The sequence below is a fragment of the Polistes canadensis genome, unplaced genomic scaffold, assembly GCF_001313835.1.
Source record: "Polistes canadensis isolate GaletaPanama2010 unplaced genomic scaffold, ASM131383v1 scaffold_25, whole genome shotgun sequence".
In the NCBI taxonomy this organism is placed as follows: Eukaryota; Metazoa; Arthropoda; class Insecta; order Hymenoptera; family Vespidae; genus Polistes; species Polistes canadensis.
In genome coordinates, this window is record NW_014569572.1 from 669,396 (window position 1) to 676,965 (window position 7,570).

The 7,570-nt window shown below is 33.1% G+C and overlaps 1 protein-coding gene and 1 non-coding gene across 4 annotated transcripts in view; one reads left to right on the forward strand and one right to left on the reverse strand.

Annotated features, from left to right (window-relative positions):
- The window catches only part of LOC106783757, a 100,948-nt gene that overhangs the window by 81,732 nt on the left and 11,646 nt on the right, over window positions 1–7,570 (forward strand). The gene's annotated exons all lie outside the window — the stretch shown is intronic.
- On the reverse strand, window positions 508–580 carry Trnaa-agc. The gene has a single exon. It is a non-coding gene; the product is annotated as a tRNA-Ala (tRNA).

A 7,570-nucleotide genomic window follows, 5' to 3' on the forward strand; every position in this document is an offset into this window, starting at 1 on the left:
TAGCACCATTCGATTCAGCGTCGTCGAATTATCATTATATCAAATTTCGCCCGGCTAGCTAAATTTTCAAAGTTCTCCTCTTGTTGCCTGGACTAGTATATAGAACCAAGCGATTATACCTGTAACTCGTATGCATGCTATAACCGTTTGCGTGCGTGCGTGCACTCATACTTAAACCGTATTTTCACCGGGTTAATTGTCGCACACCAATATTTACACATGCAATTGTTTACTCTGACTTTTTTCAAATTGCCTTCGTTATCGATAAGCTTATTCGGTAACATACATGTGTACATACGTACTTATATATTATACATATATATATATTCTCTTTGGGTAATTAGACCACCACAATTCTTATTTTTATCTATTTCGTATTGTTTTTTTTTTCATGATCGAATTCATATTAAACTTGGGACAGTCGTGTGTGACCCCACCGGTAATTCTATAATTTAAACATAATACTTTAAAAATGGAAAAAAAAGAGAAAAAAAAAAAATTGTAAGTTGGAGGCGCCGGGCATCGATCCCGGTACCTCTCGCATGCTAAGCGAGCGCTCTACCATCTGAGCTACGCCCCCAATATGTACACATGTGCAATCTGATCAATCTTATCTACATAAAAGTAATCCTATCTATTTGTTAGTCTCAACTTTGATTCATTTTTTCACGCGAACACACGCGTAAACATAATTAATTAATAAAATTATCACATTAACGAACGAAATGTATATTTCATAGAAAATGAAATAATAATAAAAAAAAGATTAACATATTTAATGCCAATCTCAAAGATATATTACTTTAAAATATCTTCTCACATTTTGTTCGTCATTAAATCGAAAATATTTAGTTAGTTAAGATTACGATGCTGTCATTGAGACGATGTCTCTATTATAATAGTTCATTTTAATTTCGCTGATAATGCTTATCATTTTCAAATAGAATCCCTTTTAAATCGGTGTCAGATCATTGCACTTAGCAACTAGTAGTTGGACGGAAATGACGTAACAGTCGCGGTGCAGCTGTGCTCTTTTACGTTATACATCGAATATGGCGCGACTTTCTTTTTCAACGTTTCACGCTGACCCTAAGTCCAACTCCGGCTTAGCTTTGCTTTTATGTGTATATAACAGCACAACAGTAATAATAATAATAATAATAATTATAATAATAATAATAATATCGTATATCTCTAATTGTAAGTGCAAATACATTCATAGATTGAATGTTTAAATCCATTCTTTGAAAATTTTTTTATTCTATACACCGTACAGTTGTTTTATTCATGAACGAGATAATATATTTGAATAAATAATTATTACAAAAATCATGCGCTCGCAAGTGTGTTGAACAAAATTCATATTAAATACGATATCATTTTTTTTTCTTGTCGAGACTCTAATTATCGTTCATAACTTATCGATTTTCTTCTAATTATATGATCTATCAATCATTTTCTATAAAAGGTACAAATATATGACACTTAAACTTCCTGTAACATCGATTACGAGTGGTTCAGTCATAAATCTTAACGACAAATTCGTGTGTGCCTTTTTATAACTTAAAAGTATCGTCTCTTGTTATCAACAATTCTGACTCATAGTTGTAAAACAATTTAACGTTGAAACTATCTAAAAACTGATAAAATAAATTTCCATTATTATTTTATTTTATTTTTCAGAACAAATACGCGTACAATATCGTGAATATATTTTAATTCGAATTAACGTTGTATAAAAAAAATCATAAATAATTATATGAATAAAGATTAATATTGTTCGCATTACGTATTTTATTAATAGATAAGTCAACTGATCTGAATTCTACCAGATGTGTACCAATTTCTCTACGCATACCATTAATTGTTTGTAATAATTCTAGTTTTTTTTTTAATATGGTTTCAAGTGTCTTTATCGTCATCGTCATCGTCATCGTCATCATTGATTATACAAATCATTTATAATCCCACGTGTATTGCTTTTTCATCATTCCCGATATTTATGACTAAAGCAAAGATTAGGCGGAATAATGAGAAATAAAAATAACAAATTTTGTATTTGGTTTACGTCAGGGACCATGAAAAAACGTAATTGTTTTTTCCAATAAACTGAGAAACAACTCTTCATCGGTTAGCAACACGATTGTTTCATTCGTCATACATCCATCCATATCGATCACAACAAAAGTTTTAATACGTCGGTTTAAACGCGATAATGTTTTTCATTTTCCTTTGTATTTTTTTTTTCTTTTTTTATTTGCCCGAGAAATTACGCAAGAGAACAACTCTTTCCTTCCTTCCTTCTTTCCATCCATCCATCCTTTCTTCTTTCCTTCTATTTTTCGTTCGTCTCCCCCCGCCACCCCCCGCCCCCTTCTTTTGCAAGTTGCAAGAAAACCTGTCTCCTCAAGGCTCTCTCGCTTTTTCTCTTTGTCAACAACAGTTGCTGTTGCGTCCACTTATGAATAATTTTCCGATTCGATGTTACACACTATCTATTATCATCTCTCTCTCTCTCTCTCTCTTACCATCAACGTTATGTTATGTTATAGCTAACATTAATTTTTATTTCTCTCTTTTATATTTTGTATGTAATTTTATTTTTTTATTTATTTTCTTTCAGTCAGATTTATTTTTTTATAAGATTTTTTTTAAAACGTATATACACACATTTTATGAACTTTGGTATTCTATCTCTCTTTCTCTCTCTTTGTCATATACATATATCTATCTTTCTCACGTCGCGTTCTTTGTTCTTTGTCATTCTCGCGAAGAATGAGGAAAAGAAAAATAAAGAAAGGGGAGAACAATAGAACAAAACGACAGGTGTCTTATTTTTAACGATGATCCTCTTCTACCTCCTCCTCCTCCTCCAACCGCTATCGTCGTCCCCTATCACGAGAGAGCACCAATTCGCCGACTTACTTATTTTCTTTCTACGGTAAATAAAGTCGCGTGGTTGGTTGCTTGCTTGCCTTGTTTTTACGTAATCGAATCCATCTTGTTGTCTCTACGCTTGTGGAAAATTGCTCGTAATTCTTTACTATTACGTTTGGTCCTTTATAAAGGAAACGATTTATTTTAATTACGAATAAGAGCAGTAGCAACAGCAGCAGTAGCAGTAGCGAGATTCACGTTTCTGGGGATGATGATGAAGGAGGAGTAGGAGGAGGAGGAGGAGGTGAAAGAACTTAACGAGGAGAAAGAGGAAGAAGAGGAGGTGGAGAAAAGGACGTGATTCGGGAGGGGTGGGTGGAGGTGGGCTCTGGAGAACCGTGATTCGTGGGCTTGGTGAGGAGAAAGAAAAAGAGAAAGGGAAGGGGAAGGGGTAGGAGATGGTGGAGGTGGTGGAGGTGGAGGTGGAGGTGGTGGAGGTGATTTCCGAGCGACGAAGCCTATAATAGCATATGGCAGTGCTGTAACGAGAGGCGCTTTCCCGAACGTTGACCCCTTCAGTGCTTCCAACACTAACCTCGCCCAAGTAGCCGCTCCCGAGAATACAAAATAACAGAAACACACTTTACGGTTGTTTCGTCGTATCGTTAGAAAGATCGACACGATCGATCGATCGATCGATCGATCGAATAAACAAACGAACGAACGAACGAAAACGACGACTGATCATCATTTTCGTTCGAATTAATCATCCGAATGTTTCTTACCTCTTTCTTTCTTTTTTCTTCTTTCCCCGGATACAATTTTTATCATACGTTTTAATTTTTAACGCGTTCCTCTTAATCTGACCGATTTATTGTCTCTATTTCCCCCTTCCCTTCTACCTGTCCATGCCACGTGGAATAACTCATGCGTTAAACGATGATTTAACTTTTGAAGTATACCTTTTTTTTAAGGATATTTTTTTAATAACATATAAAATTCATAATTGTCGATAGAAAGGTGGTAAGAATCGATGATGCATTATTAATTTGGGGGGAGAGGGGGGAAATCGTGATAAATACATTTTTTTTTTTGAACGCGTAACGTGTGTTGAATCGGGAAGAATTATTATTATTTTTTTTTTATGTGATCTATCGTAATACCGAGGCCTTCTTTTTTTTTCTTTTTTATATATTTATGGGGAAAAAAATGATCGCGGATAGAAAGAAAAAAGTGTAAGAAAAAATACGTATCCTTAGATCTCGCGTTTCGTTCCTTTTATTTTTTAAGAGAGTTACTATACGGAGAAACGTGTAAGATCGCGTAAGTCGTTCTCCTTGGTGGCTTTAAAATCTGAAATCGATACTCTCCCGATTAGTGCCACTGTTGTTTCAAGTGTAATTAATATGTCTCTAACGTTAGTGACGACTATTGATTTGCAAGTTTGGCTATCTAGCTTTTATTGAGGCTAAGATATATAAATTTGTTTGTTTTTTTTTTAAATATTTTTAACAACGCAAGTATATTACGTCATTTGAACATATTTAGTGCTTCGTCGATAAAATTGCTTATCAATTTCTTCTTCTTTTTTGTTATTATATTTTTTCTTTTTTTTATTACCACTTATAGTAATCTCTTTTTATTTGTTTACCATTTTGAACAACAAAATAATTAAATGTAAGATACGATAAATAGTATAATTAACCTTGCAACACACTCATTGTCAATTTTTAAATATATATGTTTCTAAAAATTAGTAAGCTCTCTCTATGCCGAAAATAAAGAATATTTTTACATCAGAACTTTCAGGTTGTGGTGAACATTTTGTTATTCCTTTTAACGATAGGCGTGTCGTCGTCGTCGTCGTCGTCTATGAAAAGCAAGTGGTGAATCATCCAAGGTTTAGAAAATCTAGTAAGAAGTCCCTTTGTCCGGATGTTCCAATGGTGGGGAGGGGAAAAAAAGAGAAGATCCCAGAAAAGTAGAGGGGAACGCGTTCTCGACAACAATCGATAGGTCTTAACTTTTATTTCTATTCGAAAACTAACGTATTCTAATATCATTCTTTTTGATTTATAATAAATATTATTTCGCAAAGGTAAACCAAAGACGCGTTTCAGCTGCGATCGATGAAGAGAATGAACGTGTAATAGGCGTAGGCATATGATCGTCACAAACAAGTTAATTGCATCATCCGATCTTCTTACCTTCGAAAATAATCGAATGCCATCGATGCAAATACGACTGTTTTTTAAATGATATACTATTGGAACAGAACATAATATTTAAAGGATTCAAAGAATATAATAATTAATCGAATGAACACACGATACGTCAAGTTCCTATCTCGTTTGATATTATGTTGAATCCTTAAAAATGGAGTTGATATTTTTAGGTCGGTTAATACCTCTGTTGCTAAGGCATCAGCTGATCGAGCCGGCTGCTTGCACACCTTCAGTGCCGTATATTGCATCAGATTTAGATATATGTATGTATGTATATATATATACATATACACATTTATCTCGACGAATGATCAATTCGATATTCAACGAAACAATTATTTCATTGTTCCTAAATATAATTATAATTATAATCGAGAATTATTTGAAATATTGCAAAAATAAGAAAGAGACAAACAAAAAAACCAGAAAATCATTTAACCAAATAACAATGTTTAATATTTGAAAAGATAGAGAAGTAACGTAGGTTTCTTTGTGCGCTCCGTTATGCTAGGAAAATGTTAAGAGCTTTTATATACGATACTGTCGACCAATGACAACAGCGAAAAGCCGGCTCTTTTCCACCACCACGAGCTTTTTCCCTCCCACTACCTAGTTGAAGCCGACCAGATGATCGTCGGGCACGAGCGCACGGTATCGAGCTATCATACACCACCGTCAGTTAGCAACCGGCTTTTCAAGGAACATGACACGAATTTAGAATCGTTAGTTCTCGCTTAACTCGTGATGTTCAGTGTAACTTGATTCTTTATATATTTTTTTTTCGTGTTCCTAGTCTATTATACATATATATATTTCGTTATTCAGTTGCTGAATTAACTGTTATTTCTATATATATATATAGAATATATAGAATATATAGAATATATAGAATATATAGAGAGAGATAAATTCCTGTATTTTCTATCCTTCGATTTTTCTTATCCTTTTAAATCCTTTAAAAATCGCGTACATCGATACAAAGACATTTTTCTTGTACCTTCCTTTCGATAATATATTCGAAATATTTATCCCACCCCATCCCCATTCTTTTCATCCTCCTTCTCTCTCTCTCTCTTTCTCTTCCTCGTTGTTGTGGAATTAAAAAATAATTTGGAAGAAAGAGAAAACGACGATATAATAAGAGAAAGACAAATTCGTAAAGAAAAGAAAAAACAAGAAAATTATATATATATAATAATATAAAAAATATAAAAACAGTTAATAAAAAACGACGAAAAACGCGGCGGCTTCTGTAATCAGTCTGTGATATTATTATGACTGGTAACTATTTATCATCCTCGATATTCTTCGAAAGTGACGAATTAAGGACGTGTCACGGTAAAGGCAGGCCGAACGTGAAAACTCTACGGTGATTTTTTCTATATCTACGATATTAATAATATCTTATTCTTCTTCTTCTTCTTCCTGATTCTTCTTCTATCGACTGATCATACTTCGTTATTCTTCGAGAAGAGGAGAACGCGTTGTTCATCGTCAGTTTTGGTTTTTTAATTTTTTTTTTTAAATATATATATACTCTGATCGTGTATTAATTTTATAAATATATATATATAAGACGACATCTCTTTAAATTTGGTTTTTAAAGTTCTCTTAAGTGAGAAAACTAAAGAAAGAGACATAAAGAAAGGAAGAAAGAAAGACTGACAAACGTGTCATCGTTTATCATTACCTAGTCGAAGTTTATTTTTTTGTATAAACAAATCAGAATCTTTCGTGTATATCTAGTGTCATTTATTCAAATCAGCCAAAATTCCTGTCGCACACGAGAACGAGTACTGCCAGGAAGCGGATACTATCGCTTATCTTGGCGGTGATACCTTCAATATGGGGCAAATTGGAAATGATGTAAGTTAAGCTTTTTTCTTTTTCTTTCCCACCCCTCTTGTATTATTATTTTCTATTTTTCTTTTCTTCTTTATTTTTGTATTTTTATTCTTATTTTTGTTCACCTCTTTTTCTTCATCATCGAGATCGTTAAATTCGATTTTTGTTCAGACGGATTATACAATTTCATCTGTTGCAATTTTATTTTATACCTATTTTTTTTTTTTTTTTGGTTTTCTCGAAAGATCGACAAAAATTAACGTATCGTCTATGTTTAGATAAAAGTCTTTATTAATTTATCGCACACATTTCACAAACAAATCCTTGATAATAATCTATTTTTATTAAGGACTCTCTGTAATAGAATAGATAATGAATTATTTTTCTGAATTGTTGTAATAAAATGATATGTAACAATGTAAAATTGTGCAAGTAATTTTAAGTTAAAAGTATAATTAATGAATATTGGCTGATCATAGACGATATATATATATATATGTATATTTTATTTGTGTATGTACATAAGTACGTGTCACGCTTTTTCGAGATCTCTACGAATGTGTCTGCTCTCTCTCTCTCTCTCTCTCTCTCTCTCTCTCTCTCTCTCTCTCTCTCTCTCTCTC